Source organism: Lithobates pipiens, unplaced genomic scaffold, assembly GCF_037356315.1.
Source record: "Lithobates pipiens isolate NorthernLeopardFrog02 unplaced genomic scaffold, aLitPip1_a1.2 Scaffold_19, whole genome shotgun sequence".
Taxonomy (NCBI): Eukaryota; Metazoa; Chordata; class Amphibia; order Anura; family Ranidae; genus Lithobates; species Lithobates pipiens.
In genome coordinates, this window is record NW_027507764.1 from 443,977,275 (window position 1) to 443,998,773 (window position 21,499).

General features: G+C 44.5%; 1 protein-coding gene and 1 long non-coding RNA gene across 4 annotated transcripts in view; one reads left to right on the forward strand and one right to left on the reverse strand.

Moving 5' to 3' along the window:
- The window catches only part of ALKAL1 (ALK and LTK ligand 1), a 142,789-nt gene that overhangs the window by 118,631 nt on the left and 2,659 nt on the right, over positions 1–21,499 (reverse strand). The gene's annotated exons all lie outside the window — the stretch shown is intronic.
- LOC143997193 (uncharacterized) overlaps positions 1–21,499 on the forward strand; it is a 63,147-nt gene that overhangs the window by 18,445 nt on the left and 23,203 nt on the right. The window lies entirely within an intron of this gene.

A 21,499-nucleotide genomic window follows, 5' to 3' on the forward strand; every position in this document is an offset into this window, starting at 1 on the left:
ATACGTTTAAAAGGCTAAAAATAAAACTTATGTGGCTCACGACCAAAGTTAAAAAAGCTATAAACCATAAGAAAAGAGCTTTTAAAAAATATATAAGACGAGTAACACGAGTGTCATTTAAATATTACAAAGAATATAACAGAATATGCAAAAATGACATTTAAGGACGCAAAAACTCAAAACAAACGTCAGATTGCAAAAGATAACAGGACAGGAGTGCGCATGCGCGAGGCTTCCAAGATGGCCGCGATCATCTAAAGCTCCGCTGCCTCGCGGAACGACGGAACCCCTACCGCACGACACGGCTACCCTTCCGCTTCCCGAGCTATAGGGGCGGACTCCCGAAGTGTTGGGGCACATTTCTGAATGACCGGTGGACTGGCTAAACGCAATCTGGGCCCGCTGTTCGCTTCATTGGACGTGAGGGAGAAATCCAAGATGGCCACCGCAGCACAGCTCCTGTCTCAGGATCACAGATCCGCAGGCACAGTGGATTTCAGGTCAGATACAGACTTTCCTCCTCTCCACGCCACCCCAGGCAACCCCAGGGGTCTCCCCAAGGAAGCCACACCGTCCCCGGCCTCCACGGTCTCTCTGCTGGAACGCACCATCCAGGAGTTCTCCCCCTCCCCAGCGGGGACCTACAGGGTTACCCAGGCCGCCATGGCCCCCCACGAGGCTGCTCATGCAGACCCAGTCTCCCACATGGATGCCCTGTTTGGCAAATTCTCTGAACTATTAGAGAGGGGCCTCTCCCAAACTGCCTTGCAAATCACGGGGGAATTGAAAGCTGATTTTATTAACCTAGGCTCCCGGATCGAAACGATCGAACATAAAATGGAGGATACCATAGCCAGATCCATCCAAAACTCCAGGCATATTTACTCAGTACAGGAGCAATTGGACATAGCCATGGCCCGTATAGATGACCTCGAAAATAGGTCACGCAGATATAACGTCAGAATTCGCGGGCTTCCAGAATCAATAACTGATGTGTCCAGGGCGGTGCAAGACCTCATTCAACAGCTAATCCCTGACATCCCAGCTACTAAGCTTGAACTTGACCGGGTCCATAGAACCCTCGGCCCCCCTAGGAAGGATGGCACCCCGCGAGATGTTCTGGCCAAGCCACATCACTTCTCGGTGAAAGAAGAAGTTATGAAGAGAGCCAGATCCCTGCAACACGTCAATTACCAGGGCCACCAGGTTCAGATCTTTGCGGACCTCTCCCCCTCCACTATACAGAGACGGAGAGCTCTAAAACCCCTCTTGCTTGCAATGTCACAAAAAGACATAAAATACAAATGGGCATTCCCATTTGCGGTCAGGTTCACGGACAAAGGGAAGTCTTTTGCCTTCTCCACTTTCCCCGAGGGGGAAAAGCTCCTCACCAGGCTGAAAATCATTTCTCAAGAAGCTGACATGGACACTTCTAACCCTAGCCAAGGATCCAACAAACGACCCACTCCTAACAGCCCACAATCCCCGTTGTGGACCTCCGGAAGAGCCAAGAAGGTCAAGGATAATGCACCCACCTGAGCAACTTCCAGTCCCATTTTCAGACTCTCCATTCTGTGACTGACCGTCCGAGGTCCTGGAGAGGGCCGGAGGACTGCTCCCCAAACATTGAAAGTTTGGCCCTCCAACCCTTTTTGCCCTCCCCTTGCCTAGGACTTGTGCTACCCTTGTGCTACCCTTCTCCCCATTGCCTCCAATATTCCGGGACGCTATGCAGTACTTCGTCCATCTACTGGACTGCCCGTAACCCCTCATATTTTTTTACATCCCCTCGAAATGGGCCCTAAGGTTGCTTTGAGGATTTCCCAGGGGGCTGCATTCCACAGCACCCCCCCTGGATATACCATCCTACCTTATGCCTAAAGAACAGCATTCATTGTTTAGCCCCAGTGTCTTCTAGACATTATGTTTAGCCGTGCCTCAAGAAAAATTCCTTTTTTTGTATATTGCTGCTTATATGTTATTGCTATTTAAAGTTGATTTCACAGCTCGGGTAGTTACCCGACTAGGGGTCCCCAGTTCCGCGAGGGACCACATGTGTAACTCTCCCTCCCTCGGCCTATCCCAGGCGTCTGAGGGTCGGGACTTCTGACCTTATGGGTCGGTTGTCTTCATTGTTTTTTCTTGGGATTTCGGGGGGTGTCTCCTGCCCTGATCTCCTCTTTCTCTTCTCAGGAACCCTTTCTTTCCTTGCCCTTTCTCCCCCTCTCTCCCCCCTTGATGGTAAGCTACCCCCGTTGAATGTTTACATGACACTATTTTTTTTTCTCCTCAGGTTGGGCTGAGCCAACCCAGTCGACATGGTATCCTGGGAGACAACCTCGGGCCACCGATCCCAATGCCCTTACCAAGAACCCCGCTATGGATTGGGTAAGTGAGGTCGCTTTCAGATGCTGGGCTCCCCCTCTGCTCCATGGCTGATCCACAGGCTGCTAGGCTTAAGATAGCCTCCCATAACATTCAGGGTCTTAATTCCCCCATCAAACGGAGAAAAGCCCTTGATTACTACAAATCCCTGAAACTAGATATAATTCTACTTCAGGAAACCCACCTTCCTATCCGGTATAGTCCCAAGTTCCTACATGCCCACTTCCCTCAGTTCTTCTTAGCCAACGCGGAATCCAAGACCAGGGGGGTAGCCATTTTGATTGCCAAAACATGCAAATTCAATAAAAGTTTTGAAAAAGCGGATCCGGAGGGCAGGTATTTACTTGTAAAGGGCACTGTGGGGGACCAACTTTACTCCTTGGTCTCCTACTACGCCCCGAACACGGGTCAGGCCAAATTCTTCGAATCCCTGCTGCGCACCTTAGCACCTCTTTTAGAGGGAACGGTTATTGTCGGAGGGGACTCTAACGTCGCCTTTGATCAAGGACTTGATAAATCCTCCCCCTCACGTTCCCGCTTAACCAGGCCCACGAAGGCAAGCTTACGGATCGCCAAATTGCTGCACGCTCATGGGTTATCCGATGTCTGGCGGGAATTAAACCCCACAAAGAGAGACTACACTCACTTCTCAGCGCCTCACCAATCATATGCACGCATAGACCACATACTTGTCCCCTCCTCGCTCCTTCCCAGGATGCTCAAAGCCTCCATCACTGACACAGTGATCTCGGATCACTCACTGGTAATTGTGACGGCCCTGGGGGGTTCGAGTGGGAGACACCCTAGGCATTGGAGGTTAAATGAATCCCTCCTTTCGGAGCCATCACGAGTTATGGATCTCGACAAAGCTTTGCAGGAATATTTCTCTATTAATGCGACTCCTGATGTCTCCCCCGAAACCCTGTGGGCGGCGCACAAAGCATATATTAGGGGAAAATTCATGCAATTAGGTTCTCAAATAAAACGGGAAAGGCAATCAACCATCCTGAAGCTAGAAGAGGAATACTCTAAACTCAGAGCTCTTCACAAAAAGGACCCCCTCCGCACCCCCACCTCCATACTAGACAAGACTCGCTTAGAACTCAATCTCGCCCTCACCACGAAAGCTGAAAAATCGGTTAGGTGGTCTGGCCACAAATTTTACTCACAGGCGGACAAAATAGGCACACTGCTGGCTAATAGACTCTCCCCTAGAACCAAGCTGAGCACCCTCCCTCGGATCAGAAGCGCAGGACTCCCGCCCACGTCTAATCCGGTCACAGTTCTGAATGCCTTTCAGAACTTTTACACCTCTCTCTACAGTAGCTCCCCACCTCCCAAAGATAACCTCCTTCCAAAGTTTTTGGAGGGACTTCCCATCCCGGCCTTATCGGACGTTCACAAACAAGTTATGGAAGCCCCCTTCCAGGCAGAGGAGATACTGGAAGTCATAAAGGCTCTTAAAAAAAGCTCCGCCCCTGGACCCGACGGTCTTTCGATCCCTTACTATAAAGCCTTTGCCAACACGCTAGCCCCTCACCTGGCCAATCTCGGTAATCATAAAGCTAATGGAGACCCCCTGGATCCCCACCTTAACACGGCGTATATCACGGTCATCCCCAAACCTGGCAAGAACTTGGAAGATGTCAGCAACTACAGACCGATTTCCCTTATTAATAATGATCTCAAAATTCTCACGAAAGTTATGGCCAACAGGTTAGCCTCCTTTATCGGACGCTACGTCCACAAGGACCAAGTTGGTTTTATCCCCGGCAGACAGGGACCTGATCAAATTCGGAGGGCGATTGATATTATCTCCATTTTGCAGTCTAATTGGGAAGGGGGACCCGGACAATCTGGCTTCCTCCTTTCCTTAGATATTCAGAAGGCTTTCGACTCGGTCTCATGGCAGTACATCTTCCAGCTCTTTGACAGGTGGGGATTTGGGGCTCGCTTCCTGGGCTTATTACGGGCCTTATACTCCCAGCCGAGGGCCCAAATTCGAATGCAGGGATACCTCTCTGAGCCAATTCCCATCACCAGGGGGACCAGACAGGGGTGCCCCCTGTCCCCCCTTATATTTGCAATAGCCATTGAAACACTGGCGATCGCAGTCCGCCACAATATGGACATTGGAGGTGTCCAATGCGGTAGTCAAACGCACAAATGTGGACTCTTCGCGGACGACATACTGTTGTTCCTCACTTCCCCCCTCACAACCCTGCCCAACTTATCCCGGGTATTGGACGACTTTGCCAAGGTCTCAGGCTTGAGGGTTAATTACTCCAAGTCTGTGGCGTTGAATATTTCTCTCCCCACCCACCAAGTCCTCTCACTCAAACAATCCTTTCCGTTCCAATGGAGTGACACTGCCATCCAATACTTGGGTATCTCCCTTACACCTAAAATAGAGATGTTGTATGCCCACAATTACCCCAAATTATACAGACAGCTGGAAACTGATCTCTCCTCATGGTCTAAACACGAACTATCCTGGCTTGGCCGGATTAACTCCATAAAAATGACCCTTCTCCCCAAAATCCTCTACTATTTTCGAGCCCTGCCAATACCAGTTCGGAAGGACCACCTTTGCTCTCTGCAAAGCAAAATACTGAAATATATCTGGGGTAATAAGGGATACCGTCTACCGCAAAACACGCTCTTCCTGCACAGACGCAGGGGGGGGTTGGGTCTGCCTAACCTCCACAAATACTACCTTGCAGCTCGCCTAGCCCAACTCTCCTCGATCTACTCCAAATATGAGAAACCGGATTGGCAGTCCATAGAACGCTGTTCGGTACCCTCCTTTACACTAGATTTTCTATTATGGTGCCCGCCCAAAGCCAGGCCGCCCATCATGTCCCCATCCCTATCTCACTCCTGCGCCCTATGGGACGGTCTTCGCAAAGAGCCTTCCCTAGTCTCCACTTTAAGACCCCTTGCTCACATGTTCCGTAATCATGACTTCCCCCCTGGTCTGAACATTGAGGCCTTCAGATGGTGGTTGGACAAGGGACTATACCGGATAGGTCACTTTTTCAATTCCAGGGGTCCGATTTCCCTAGCTTATTGTATCGAACACTTAGAGCTACCAGATACAGAGAGGTTCCGCTTCCAACAAATATCTCACTTCTTGAACTCACTTTGGAAAAACAAACCCCTTCCTCCTTCCTTTACTGAATATGAAGCCTGGTGTGGTAGGATCGGGGAGCAGAGGGGTGGTATTTCAGTGATCTACGCGGCTCTCACTTCCCCAACGGGCAAATCCCCCTATATGACGGCTTGGGAATCTGATCTCCAGACCTCTGGCAGTCTCGAAACCTGGCAGCTGGCCCTAGCCAGATCCTTTCGTGGGATCCAGAACACCTCACTAATGGAGGCTAGCATCAAATTGATAACCAGGTGGTACCTCACTCCAGTAAGGCTAGCCAAAATATATCCCACGGCTAACCCCTTATGTTTCAGGGGGTGCCAACTTCGTGGCTCCATGATCCACATCTGGTGGGAATGCCCTAGACTTCGTTCGTTCTGGACTAAAATCTTCAACTTGATTTACTTAGTCACAGGCTGCCGGGTTCCGAGAACTCCAGAGGTTGCGTTACTCAATACCCCGGTTCCTTTGATGTCTGGTAACATTCAGAAACTAACTTATTTTATCCTATTAGGAGCCAAAATTGCGATTGCCTCCGCATGGAAGCAACCCAAACCCTCCTTCCTCGCAGTTAAGAGGAAGATATCGTGGATAATGTCCCAAGAAAAACTGTCAGGTATTCTGTCAGACACCACACCTAAATTCCGAAAGGTGTGGGACCCTTGGGCCCGTTACATGGGAATCTCTCTGCTGCCTGGGGTACCCCCAGGCTCTCCCCTAGTGACCAGACCTCACCCCTAAAGCGCCCTCTCTTACATTGAATGCGAAACATTCCCCCGCTATAACCTTCCACCCTTTCAGGACATAGCTTACCTCCCCTTACCCCTCTGTTCTCCTCTTCTCCTCCTCTTTTCTTTTCTCTGTCCTTCTAGTCGTTCTATGTTTTTGGTTTGCTCAACAGAGCTGTAATTGACAGGTTCACCATACAGTCCAATTTAATGTTGCGGTACCCACTGCAGACGGTCCTCCAACTGCTTTATCCCTCTGAGAGGGAGGGGCCTGGGAGGATACTCCCCCATCCTGGCACAGCAAGTTCCCTATTAGGGGTGTCGGGATGGGGGCTCCTGGGAGCTACCCCTAATAGTTCTACTTGGTGGGCTCTCCCGGGGGGGTCACCCTCCGTTTACCTCTTTTTCATGTAGCCCCTCGATGAGGAAGGGCATGCCGACTGTACCCTTTTGATATTGTCTGTCTTTCACTAATGTCTCCTGTTTTCATTACTTACATTGTGACAGCAGGCCCCCCCTGCTGCAGTTAGTTTATGTACTGTTATACGTATGTAAGTGCCTTTACTATAAAATAAAATATTTTGAAAGTAAAAGATAACAGGACAAACCCCCAAAAATTCTTCAAATATATTAATAGTAAAAAGGTCAGGCCTGAACATGTAGGCCCTTAATAACATAATAATCTAGAGTGGGTGACTGGGGACAAAGAGAAGGCTAATTTATTAAATAAAAATAAATTTCTTCAGCTCTGTGTATACAAAGGAGCATGGGGGAGCTCGTGTCCATAATGGGTGTGGTAGTGACACAGCCACAAATGATCCACAATGGCTGAAAAGGGATATGGTCCAGAAATATTTAGACAGAATAAAGGTGGATAAAGCACCTGGATCCGGATGGCATCCACCCACGGATCCTAAAAGAATTGAGTTCTGGAATTACAATGCCATTATATCAAATTTTTAGGGAATCATTAAAGTGGTTGTATAGGTTTATTTTCTTTTTAAATAACAAACATGTTATACTTACCTCCACTGTGCAGTTCGTTTTGCACAGAGTTGTCCTGATCCTGCTGTTCTGGGGTCCCACGGCAGCTGTCTCGGCTTCTCCCCGCAATAGATAACCCTCCCGGGAAGCTCTCTCCCGAGAGGGTTACCTTGCAGGCGCGCTCCCGTCTCATAGACACTGCGTGTATGTCTCGGTCCCACCCCCCAGCTGCCGCTTCATTTGGATTTGATTGACAGCAGTGTGAGCCAATGGCTGTGCTGCTATCAATCAATCCAATGAAGAGCAGAGAAGACCGGGCCGAGAAGAGCCGAGAAGCCAGTGCGTTCTCGACACAGGACTTTTGAGGGCTCAGGTGAGTAAACCTGGGGGCTGGGTGGCCTGTAACCATCAGATGTTTTTTCACCTTAATGCATAGGATGCATTAGGTGTAAAAAATGGAAGGTTTACAACCCCTTTAATGATGGGAATAGGACCAGTGGATTGGCGAAGGGCCAATGTGGTACCTATATTTAAAAAGGAAACAAAGTCTTTACCAAGTAACTATAGACCCGTTAGTTTAACTTCTATAGTTGGGAATATACTGGAGGGATTAATAAAAGACCACACAGACAAGTTCTTGCTGGAAAAAAATATTTTAAGCAACAGACAGCTTAGATTCATGAAAGACAGAAGTTGTCAAACAAACCTGATTTCTTTTTATGAGGAGGTAAGTTAAACCTTGGACAGAGGGGTGGCAGTGGATGTGGTATACTTGGATTTTGCAAAAGCGTTTGACACAGTTCCCCACACACGGCATATGTGTAAGGTAAAGTCTACAGACTTGGAAATATCAGTTTGTAAATGGATAACTGGCTAAAAGACAGAATTCAGAGAGTAGTGGTTAATGATTCTTAGCTCTTGTACACACGGTCGTTCTGACATTCTGACAACCAAATCTGTTGGATTTTGTCTGAAACTGTTGCATACACACGGTCGGACAAAGTTGTCGGAAAATCCGATCGTTCAGAACGTGATGACGTAATTGCATTACGATGGGACTACGTTCAGGCTAGTAGCCAATAGCTTTTTGGTCTAGGAATTTGATCTGAGCATGTGTGGCACTTTGTCCGATCGGAATTCTCTACACACAATCAGACAAAGTCCAATCGGATCATGTTGTCGGAAAATTTTATAGCCCAGCTGGAAACTTGGTCCGTCGGATACTCCTACGGAAACAGTCCGATGGAGCCCACACACGGTTGGATTATCCGACAACACGGTCCTATCGGACATTGTCCATCGGAATATCCGTCCGTGTATACAAGGGCTTACTCTAACTGGTCTAAGGTTATCAGTGGTGTACCCCGAGGTTCAGTGCTAGGACCCTTACTTTTTAATACCTTTATAAATTATATTGGGTCTGGGATTAAAAGTAACATTTCTGTCTTTGCAGATGACACTACGCTATGCAGTGGAATAAGGTAATTACAGGATGTCTCCAATTTACAAGCTGACCTCAATGCTCTGTCTAATTGGACGACTATGTGGCAGATGAGGTTTAATGTTGATAAATGTAAAGTTATGCACTTGCGGGCTAAGAATATTCATGCATCATACATACTAGGTGGAGTACAACTGGAGGAATCAATGGTGGAGAAGGATCTGGGGGTTTTGGTAGATCATAAGCTCAATAATCGAATGCGATGCCAAGCTGTGGTTTCCAAAGCGAGCAAACTCCTTTCTTGTATTAAGAGAGGTATGGACTCCAGAGAGAGAGATATCATTTTGCCCCTGTACAAATCATTAATAAGACCTCATCTGGAATATGCAGTTCAGTTTTGGGCACCAGTTCTCAAAAAGGATAACGGGGAACTGGAGAAAGTACAAAGAAGAGCAACCAAACTGATAAGAGGCATGGAGGAACTCAGCTATGAGGAAAGATTAGAAGAACAGAATTTATTCACTCTTGAGAAGAGGAGAATGGGGGGTATGATCAACATGTACAAATATATAAGGGATCCATATAGTGAACTTGGTGTTGAGTTATTCACTTTACGGTCAACACTGAGGACAAGGGGGCACTCTTTACATCTAGAGGAATAGATATTTCATCTCCAAATACAGAAAGGTTTCTTCACAGTAAAAGCTGTGAAAATATGGAATAGACTCCCTCCAGAGGTGGTTCTGGCCAGCTCAGCAAATTGGATCATACTTCTCTGGGGGGGGGGGGGGGGGTTCACCTTCCTCTGGATCAACTGTTGGTATTGGATTGGATATATGGAATGTATGATATTTTTTTTTTTTTTTTTTTTTTTTTTTTATGGTTGAACTGGATGGACTTGTGTCTTTTTTTAACCTGACTAACTATGTAAATATGTAAAAGACTTGAGAATGGTACAGGACAATGATAATCTGTAGCAAGACTTGAAAATTGCGTGTAGAGACATACAGCTGCAAGTCTTTTTGGGTAATTGCAGCGAAAGGTGGTTCTACAAAGTATTGACTCGGGGGGGCTGAATACAAATGCATGCCACATGCCACATTTTTCAAATATTGAAAACCATTTATCATTTTCTTTCCACCTCACAAATATGTGCCACTTTGTGTTGGTCTATCACATAAAATCCCAATAAAATACATTTACGTTTCAGGTTGTAACATTCCAAAATGTGGAAAATCTCAAGGAGTATGAATATTTTTTCAAGGCACTGTGTATATATATGTATATATCTTTTGCTTATAGACCCTGCTTGCAGACTAGGAGCAGACCCACCAGCTCAGAGGAAAAGTTCCCACCCTGACATTGGTCATGTATGAGCTTGCCCATTGTTCTGAGGTCTGTAGTTGCAACTAAACAAGGCACATGGACTACTTCTTGTTGGCCTCCTTAGTTCAAATCCCATAGGACACTATGGGCATTTAGTTTGAATATTCACTCTGTGCTTGCTTGAGTCTCCCATACTCCAAAATACATGCCGGTAGGTTAACTGACTCCTTTCTAAATTGGCCCTAGTATGTAAAGTATATGTATGTATGTGGGGTAAGCTACTTGAGGACAGGGGCTGATGTGAATGTACAATATGTAAAGCACAGCATGAACTGTCAGTGCTATATAAATACTTGTAATACATAAAATGGTTACTGCTCTTCTTTAAAACACCCATGCTTCCCAAATACCAAACAACATCTATTGTTTTAAACAAGGCACAGGGAGAGCAAAGGGTCCTTTACGATGCCTATAGATCAACTAGATTGCATGTATGATCTGCCCTCAGGCAATAGGATCAGGAAACCAGTGAAATAAAAACATGACAGTTGTACGCAACCCAATCAGCAGGAATGAAGGTATCCAATACAATGCCAAGACAATGCAAGTGTCAAACAAGTAGAGGCTGTGTCCCAGAGCTGTGTGCTCAAGCAGTTTTTTCAGAACCCAGCTCCAGCCCTATTGCAGCTGGGGCAGAGTGATCCCCTACCCAACAGAGTTTGCATAGTACCTGCAAGAGGAGGAGGAATAGGGCAGCAGTGTGAGATACAGGAAAACATATGTATTTTCCACGGACACCAATGTTCACCAGCAGCAACCCGCTGGTCACCATTGTTCATTCCCACCTCCCACTGGGCACTCTTATTTTCTCATACCATAGCCCCCCCCCCATTGGGCACTAGTGTTCTCCCCCACCTCTCATAGGCACTATTGCTGTCCCTCCTGCCCACTGACATCATTAATATTCCCCACACCCTGAGGATTTCTATTGTTCCCCTTTATACCTCGCTGGGCACTATTTTCTCATCACCCCCCCCCCCCCCCCCTGAGCAATATTGTTCCACCTCACCCTTTGCTGAGCACTATTGTTCTCTCCACCCCACACTAGGTACTATTGTTCTTAACTACGCCTTACTGGGAACTACTGTTTTCCTCTACCATCCCTTGGACACTATTGTTCTTCTCTACCCCTCACTGGAAACTACCGTTCTCCCCACCCCTAACTGGTCATTGGTGGTCCTTCCCACTCCATGCTGGACACTATTATACACCCAAATCCATCTCTGGGCACTAGGTTCCCTCTCACCCCTGCTGGATACTATTGTTCTCCCCCACTCCCTGGTGGGCACTGTTTTGGCACTGTGGGCACTGTGTACAAGGATTACAGATTGTGTACAGTGTTTACAATATGTTGGCCGATCCTCTATTTAACCAGAGTTCTTTAAGCAATACCCAATATTTTGTACAATTTAGACATGATGTCCACTTTTGGACACAAGTCCCAAATTTGAGAGATATGTAGTCATTTCTCATGCCTTTGGCTACCCTACACATGTAGCACTGAAAGCTCTAATTTGATTGGTTTTTATATGCGGCACATCACCACTCTTTACTCTTAAATAAAGTCCTGGTTTAGGACAGATATTATTGCGTAACTTCACCCTAAATGGAAAGTTCCTAATCCCCCTCGCCAAATCTTCCTCCCAAAATCATCTTTCCCCCAAAAATCTCCCCCTCCAAGCACAAAATGGTGTCCCCACCCACAATTCCAACTTCCACTACAAAATCTTTTCTTTAGGGCAATTCTTTGTTTACCCCCCCCCCCCCCCCGCCGCCTTTTGCAAACCCTAGTACTCAAGTACGGCAAACTCCATGAAGATAGTGTCCTGACCAGGATTGGAGCTGGAGACCCCAGTGCTGCAAGCCAGAATTCGGCAAATCTGTGTTCATCTTGAATACACAGTTGTGCGCAACTGGATTTTAGTTAACATGTCTGGGTATTCAAAGTGAACACAATATCAACTTATTCATTCACTAACATTCATTCCTTATGAAAAAATGAGACCCAGCCCCTACTTCTAAATCAAACCTGCCTTTTGGGTGTTTTCACTTGAATTTGCCATTTATGTCAATTCAAATGTACACTTGCATTTATGCATGCGTTCTGAAGTGAAAAGGTTCCCATACGTAGGACATATTCCCAAATTGTGAAATTTTCAGCTATTTTCTTGATTTGATCACCCCTTTTTACATTTGCCAATAGACTTTCAACCCATGACAGCCTTCAGCAACCTATATATGCTATATTACCAAAAGTATTGGGACACCCTCCTTTACACGCAGATAAACTTTAATGGCATCTCAGTCTTAGTCTGTAGGGTTCAATATTGAGTTAACCCACCCATTGCAGCTATAACAGCATCAACTCTTCTGGGAAGGCTGCCCACAAGGTTTAGGGATGTGTCTATGGGAATGTTTGACCATTCTTCCAGAAGCGCATTTGTTAAATATTTTATTATTTTAAGCAACAGACAGCATGAATTCATGAAAAACAGAAGTTGTCAAACAAATCTGTATTAGTTTTATGAGGAGGTAAGTAAAACATTGGATAGAGGGATGACTGTGGACATGGTATACTTGGATTTTGTAAAAGCATTTGACACAGTTCCCCACACATGGCTATTGTGTAAGGTAAAGTCTACAGGCTTGGAAAGATCAGTTTGTAAATGGATAGAAAACTGGCTAAAAGACTGAATTCAGAGAGTAGTGGTTAATGATTCTTACTCTGAATGGTCTGTTATCAGTAGTGTACCCAAATGTTCAGAGCTGGGACCCTTACTTTTTAATACCTTTATAAATGATATAGGGTCTGGGATTAAAAGTATAATTTCAGTCTTTACAGATGACACCAAGTTTCGGAGTGGAATAACTTCCTTACAGGATGTCTCTAACTTACAAACGGACCTCAATGCTCTGTTTAATTGGGCGACTAGTATGTGGCAGATGAGGTTTAATGTTAAGAATAGTAAAGTTATGCACTTGGGGGCTAAGAATATGCATGCACATGCATCATACATACTAGGGAGAGTACAACTGGGGGAATCCATAGTGGAGAAGGATCTGGGGGATGTGGTAGATCATACGCTTAATAATAGCATACAATGCCACCCTGCAGTTTCCAAAGCGAGCAATATCCTTTCTTGTATTGGGGGTATGGACTCCAGAGAGAGAGATCATTTTGCCCCTGTACACATCATTAGTAAGACCTCATCTGGAGTATACAGTTCAGTTTTGGGCACCAATTCACAAAGAGATATCGGGGAACTGGAGAAAGTGCAGGGAAGGGCAACCAAACTGATAAGGGGCATAGAGGAGCTCAGCTATGAGGAAAGATTAGAGGAACTGAATTTATTCTCTCTTGAGAAGAGGAGATTAAGGGAGGATATGATCAACATGTACAAATACATAAGTGGTCCATATAGTGAACTTGGTGTTGAGTTATTCACTTTTAGGTCATCACAGAGGATAAGGGGGCACTCTTTTTATGAATAGAGGAAAAGAGATTTCATCTCCAAATATGGAAAAGTTTCCTCACAGTAAGAGCCTTAAAAAGGTGGAATAGACTCCCTCTAGAGGTGGTTCTGTCCAGCTCAGTAGATTGCTTTAAGAAAGGCCTGGATTCTTTCTTAAATATAATAAAATAACTGGGTACTAACATTTATAAGTAAAGTTGATTCAGGGAATATCCGATTGCCTCTCGGGGATCAGAAAGGAATTTTTCCCCTGCGGTAGCAAATTGAATCATGCTTTTCTAGGGTTTTTCGCCTACCTCTAGATCAACTGTGAGTATAGGATTGAGTATATGAGATTCTATCTTTTTTTTTTTGTTGGTTGGACTAGATGGACTTTTTTCAACCTGACTAAATATGTAGCAATGTAACTACAGTATGTAACTATGTGAGGTCAGGCACTGATGTGGACCAGAAGGCCTGGCTCACAGGCTCTGCTCTAATTCATCCCAAAGGTGTTCTATCAGGTTGAGCTCAACAAGGTCCATAAAGACATGGATGAGCAAGTTTGGGGTGGAGGAACTTGACTAGGCTGCACCTCAAGCCAATAGAACACCTTTGGGATGAATCAGAGCGGAGACTGCAAGCCAGGCTTTCTTGTCCACATCATTGCCTGACCTCACAAATGCACTTCTGGAAGAATGGTCAAACATTCCCATAGAAACACTCATAAACCTTGTGGACAGCTTTCCTAGAAGAGATGAAGCTGTTATAGCTGCAAAGGGTGGGCCAACTCAATATTGAACCCTACGGACTATGATTGGGATGCCATTAAAGTTCATGTGCGTATAAAGGCAGACGACCCAATATATTGGATCTCAGTGATGGGCACATGGCATGCTGGAATATATTGTTCTACAGCAGCTCAGGAGCTGCAAGTTGTATTGCAGTGACGCCTGACTATACGTATTTGTTTTGGATTACACTTCTGCCTCATTTCAGCTGGTAGTTGACTACTACAGAGTCATGTACTAGGTGTGCCTTCTACTGAGCTATGGGCTGGGGGAAGGGCTGTAATCATTGACTTGTCCTCTTCTAGCCCTACCATGGGCTCTGACCAACTGAGGCAGAAACTAGTCCAGCATTATTGGCTTTTGCTTCAAACGAAATCACAAAAAGAGGACATCAACTCAGCACAAAGGCTTTTGCACAGAGATCCATTCCTTTATATGAGAAACATCATTCCCTGCGCAGTCAGTTCCCAATTAGTCATCCTGCCTTTCGACAAAACTTTGTCATTTGTTGAACAGCGCTTTACTTTAAAAGCACAAAGCTGAAACTAATTTTAGTTTTTTTTTCCTTTGAAGCCAGTGCAAACATCTTGAATATGGGATGACTTACAGTAGCCTTTTAAGTGTGCTTTTTAGTTTCTTATTTACAAACTGTTCTAGGTTATTAACTTTACTCTTACATGAGAACATCTGATTACTCTCTTAGGCTAGTTGTGAATGGGAAGATGCAATGAAGTTCAAATGAAAGCTGACAAATCAAACAGTCACAACATTCCAGGTATAGAAATTGCTGATGGACAATAAAAAAAATGAATGTCGGTCTAAGTGATTTAACAACTTTAAAAAATAATTCTCAGCAGATTAACTTTTTTTTTTTAATCTATTCAAATTATCTTCTAAATAACAGAACATTTTTAATTTTTTGGGAAATATACATTGAAATTATTGTCTAAATTACAGCAGTTTTGACTTTTTTTGGAAATATCCATTCAAATTATTTTCTAAATTAAAGGCAAATTATAACCGAATAGACCTACTACTGTGGACAGCACAAATAATGGTTAACCACTCTAAAAATCGCAGGGGTCACATAAATCATAAAATATATTATATTATTATTTGCTCATTTACAACCTTTACAAGAATTTGATAATAGTAACCTTTTAAACTTTATAGGTCAAAAAGTAAGGCTATCTTGTCATCTGATGTGATGGAGTTATAGGATTTTTGCACATGGGTGAAAAAAAACACTTGTAGCCGTGTATGAAAAAAATGCAGCATGCTCTACTTTCAGAAAGTCGGAAACTGGAACTGATTGAACTAGAGCCATTGGAATACATGGAAAGCACTGTCCATGCATTTTTAGTGCAGAAAAAAGCACACAAACTTGCATCTGAACTAGCATTCAATGCGTTTTTGATGCAGAATAAAAGCACACTGGACTGCATGTGGTGGGAACTGGCCCTTAAGCCCCATATACTCTATCAGATTTTCTTCTGATCTTTTCCTTCAGATTTACCAAAACCATGTAGTGCAAGGGCCTGCCTGATTGCATACAAATTCAAACTCCTATGGTTTGACCTCATATTATATGGTTTTGGTAAATATGAAGGAAAAAAAATCTGCAGAAAATCTGATAGTGTGTATGGGGCTTTAGAGATCTGAACACATCTGCATTGCTATGGAATTTCATTTTGCACTTTGAATTGGATTTTTTATGGTTGCTTCCGTATAGACGAACGCCTTTCTTTTTTTTTTTTTTTTTTGTGTGTGTGATGGTCTGAAGTTATATATAGAGAAAGCCTATCTTTTCACCTGATGTCATGGAATTATATCAACTATATAAGATATATATGAAGACCAGGGCCGTCTTTAATGTGGGACAAAAGGGGCAGCTGCCTAGGGGCCTGTCATTGTTGGGGAGCCCCGCGCTACCTGCCTTTTGAGCCTTGCGTTACCCACCGGAGTTCAGCCACCTCCAGTACTGGTCGCATGCTGGCTGATCGCTAATGTCACTTGGAAATACACAATTGCTGCTTGTGTATTTCCAAGTGACAGCGCTCCTCTCAGGCTGCCACTCTGATCATTCTGGTGTACACACGCTCTATGAGTCTAATTTAAAGTGTATTTCCAACCTAAAGCTTTTGTAAAGAGTTGGGGAAGGATTAGAATCCCTGTCCAGTTTTTACAACTATCTGGGGCTGCATTAAAGAGATTTTTCCTAAGGTTTATAGTGACAACCATTTATCCGACAGAAAGTGAGCAAAAATACGCAACATAGACAGCAATCAAAAGTTAGTCAGGCCGTACACGGTGCAAACTTCTTTCCAGGAAAAAAATTTCCACGATTCCCCCATCAAAACAGACAGTGCTGACAGGGGAATCCCTCCTGCTGAGCTATTGTCTGGTCCTTGCAGGGGGGGGGGGGGGGGGGCAGGTGGGGGAAGCCATCCCCTCTGGGAGAAGACAGTGATTATCGCTACAGGCTGGCTACAGTAGCCGCTGGTGATAATCATAAGAGAATCCACAAGGCTGGTTGTACCCAAGTTGATCGATCAGTTTGAATCTTGGCCAGGTCCTGCTGAACCAGCCAGATTTGAACCATGTATGATTTGCCTTAAAGCCATCCGTAGATTACTTACTTTTTTTTTTTTGGTCAGCCAACAAGCTGACCGAAAAAAACCTGAACGGATTTTCCCATCCACACAAGTGAGCTGGATGGAGGAATCCTTCCCGCTGCACTATTGTATTCAGACAGTAGGACTCCTCTGCTGTCAGAATTCACTGATCAGCGCTACAACCGACTGGCTGCAAGTGCTGTTCGACAAAAAAAATTAACCAGAAGCTACATTTGAGAGGAGTCAATCATTATATCGACTCCTCTCGATTGGGAATAGATGGATTCAAATTCACTGGTTCATATATATATATATATATATATATATATATATATATATATATATATATATATATATATATATATATATATATATGTATATATATATATATATATATATATGTATATATATATTTATACACATATATATGAAAAACACAGCAGTTCAGTGGTTAGCACTTTGCCTTGCAACAAAGTGGTCCTCAGTTCAAATTTCTGACCACGACACTACCTGCCTAAAGTTTGAAACATACACAAGAGGGCGCAATTCCTTGTGCATTGCCACCACACAATTTATTGAATCCTTAATAAGAAATAGATACTCACAAACAAATAAAATCAACAGGCTTTTAACTCATATGCGTTAGCCTTGAGCGGTGAGTCCCATCACGAAAATATCTGATTGGAAATCGAATGCATTTCTGCAGTCAAACCCAATTCCTCTGAGCTCTGTCAGCTCTGAGAAAGGGGGCTTGACTCCCAAAATGCGTTAGCTTACCAATCAGATGTTTTCGTGATGGGACTCACCGCTCAAGGCTAAAGCATATGAGTTAAAAGCCTGTTGATTTTATTTGTGAGTATCCATTTGTTATTTGGGATTCAATAAATTGTGTAGTGGTAATACATGAGGAGTTATGCCCTATTGTGTGTGTTTTTTTACAGTTGACTGGGGATTTCCCCATCTGTGGAGGGCTTCACCTGAAGAAGCACTGAGCACCTAAATACTCTCTGGTGTGCCTTGGTGTAGATCAGGGATATGCAATTAGCGGACCTCCAGCTGTTGCAGAACTACAAGTCCCATGAGACATAGCAAGACTTTGACAGCCACAAGCATTACACCCCGAGGCAGAGGCATGATGGGACTTGTAGTTTTGCAACAGCTGGAGGTCCGCTAATTGCATATCGCTGGTGTAGATTTCCATGCACCAGACCTACTGACAGATGAAATGAGTGCTGGAGTGTGTTTTGATGGTTGAGAGACCTAGAATGTGTATGCATGTGAAGTAGAGACCCTAGATGGTAAGCTTTATATATATACATAGAAAAGTGACGACAGAAAATAACCAAGTAGTCCATTGAATCCCCCCCCCCTCCTTTTTTTGTTTTGTTTTTATTGGGGTGTTTTGTTTTGTTTTTGTTTTGTTAACTTTGTTGTCTGACTATAGATCTATATTTATCCCAAGCTTGTTACTGTTGACTATCTCACTACCTTTGCTGGTAGTTTATTCCAAGCATCAACTACCCTTTCAGTAAAATAATACTTTCTAAGATTAGTTTTAAACTTCCCTCCAGTTTGTTTGAGGTCATGTCCCTATGTTCTTAATTTTGGTTTCATATTGAAAAAACTGCCCTCCTGAACCTTATTCACCCCCTTGATATATTTAAAGGTTTCAATCATGTCTCCTCTTTCCCTCTTTTTCTCCAGACTGTACATATTAAGTTCCTAAAGTCACTATCAATATGTTTTATTCCCCACACCTTTTTCACCATTTTTGTTACCCATCTCTGGACTTGTTGTATCTTATCAATATCTTTGTGTAAGTGAGGTCTCCAGAACTGGAAACAGTATTCTACATGAGATCTCACTAAAGATCTATGTAGGGAAATCAGGACCTCCTTTACCTTGCTGCTGATAACTAAAGATCTGTATAGGGGTATCAAGACCTCAATCATCCTGCTGGTGATCCCTCTAGTGATAACTAAAAATCTATATAGGAGTATCAGAACCTCCTTCACCCTGCTGGTGATCCCTCTAGTGATAACTAAAAATCTATATAGGTGTATCGGGACCTCCTTCACCCTGCTGGTGATCCCTCTAGTGATAATTAAAGATCTATATAGGGGAATCAGGACCTTATTCTCCCTGCTGGCGATCTCTCTTATGATAACTAAAGATCTATATAGGGGTATCAGGACCTCCTTCCCCCTGCTGGGAAATCAGGACCTCCTTCCCCCTTGCTGGTGATTCGTCTAGTACTAACTAAAGATCTATATAGGGGAAGTAGAACCCCCTTCCTCCTGCTGGTGATCCCGCTAGTGATAATCAAAGATCTATATAGTGGAATCAGAATCTCCTTCCTCCTGCTGGTGATCTCTCTAGCGATAACTAAAGATCTATATATGGGTATCAAGACCTCCTTCCCCCTGCGAGTGATCCCTCTAGTGATAACTAAAGATCTATATAGGGGTATCAAGACCTCCTTCCCCCTGCCGGTGATCCCTCTAGTGATAACTAAAGATCTATATAGGTGTATCAAGATCTCAATCATCCTGCTGGTGATCCCTCTAGTGATAACTAAAAATCTATATAGGAGTATCAGAACCTCCTTCACCCTGCTGGTGATCCCTCTAATGATAACTAAAAATCTATATAGGAGTATCAGGACCTCCTTCACCCTGCTGGTGATCCCTCTAGTGATAATTAAAGATCTATATAGGGGAATCAGAACCTCCTTCCTCCTGCTGGTGATCTCTCTAGTGATAACTAAAGATCTATATAGGGGTATCAGGACCTCCTTCCCCCTTTGCTGATGATCCCTCTAGTGACAACTAAAGATCTATATAGGGGAATTAGAACTGCCTTTCCCCTGCTGGTGATCCCTCTAATGATAACTAAAGATCTATATAGGGGAATCAGAACCTCCTTTGCCTTGCTGGTGATCCCTCTAGTGATAATAGGGAAATCAGAGCTGGTGATCCCTGGAGTGATAATAGGGGAATCAGAGCCTCCTTCCTCCTGCTGGTGATCCCTCTAGTGATGCATCCTATATGAACTCATGTGAATGAAATGGACTTATCTGAAAGTGAAAATCTGCAATATGCTGTATAAATGTATATATATATATATATATATATATATATATATATATATATATATATATATATATATATACATATGTGTGTGTGTGTGTGTTGTGTGTGTGTGTGTATTAATGTTGGAGTTTTCTCCTTGCTTCCTGACACTAACTAGCAGTAAAAACCTCCCAGGGGTTCTAATCATGCTCTAGCCAAAATCAGGAAAACATTTTGGCTTGATTTACGTTTTATTTTATCCCCCAGTATGTCTACTTAGTAACCTTTCTTTTCAAGTAAAAAAAATAAATAAAAGTTCTGCTTTGATAAAGTACAATGTAGCAATGTTAGTTCCTTTAGCTGTGCAGGCTGAGTGCTGTGTCTGTACACATCAATGAGCCCCTTCCAAGGACAGGCTGAGTGCTGTGTCTGTACACATCAATGAGCCCCTTCCAAGGACTGGCTGAGAGCTGTGCCTGTACACATCAATGAGCCCCTTCCAAGGACTGGCTGAGTGCTGTGCCTGTACACATCAATGAGCCCCTTCCAAGGACTGGCTGAGTGCTGTGCCTGTACACATCAATGAGCCCCTTCCAAGGACAGGCTGAGTGCTGTGTCTGTACACATCAATGAGCCCCTTCCAAGGACTGGCTGAGAGCTGTGCCTGTACACATCAATGAGCTCCTTCCAAGGACTGGCTGAGTGCTGTGCCTGTACACATCAATGAGCCCCTTCCAAGGACTGGCTGAGAGCTGTGCCTGTACACATCAATGAGCCCCTTCCAAGGACTGGCTGAGTGCTGTGCCTGTACACATCAATGAGCCCCTTCCAAGGACTGGCTGAGAGTTGTGCCTGTACACATCAATGAGCCCCTTCCAAGGACTGGCAGAGAGCTGTGCCTGTACACATCAATGAGCCCCTTCCAAGGACTGGCTGAGTGCTGTGCCTGTACACATCAATGAGCCCCTTCCAAGGACAGGCTGAGTGCTGTGCCTGTACACATCAATGAGCCCCTTCCAAGGACTGGCTGAGAGCTGTGCCTGTACACATCAATGAGCTCCTTCCAAGGACTGGCTGAGTGCTGTGCCTGTACACATCAATGAGCCCCTTCCAAGGACTGGCTGAGAGCTGTGCCTGTACACATCAATGAGCCCCTTCCAAGGACTGGCTGAGAGTTGTGCCTGTACACATCAATGAGCCCCTTCCAAGGACTGGCAGAGAGCTGTGCCTGTACACATCAATGAGCCCCTTCCAAGGACTGGCTGAGTGCTGTGCCTGTACACATCAATGAGCCCCTTCCAAGGACTGGCTGAGAGCTGTGCCTGTACACATCAATGAGCCCCTTCCAAGGACTGGCTGAGTGCTGTGCCTGTACACATCAATGAGCCCCTTCCAAGGACTGGCTGACAATCAGTGTAACCAGGGCAGTATAATGCAAGTAGACAGACATGATCCCAGCATGAAATCTGCTCATCCTCTCCCTGTAAAGCGATTA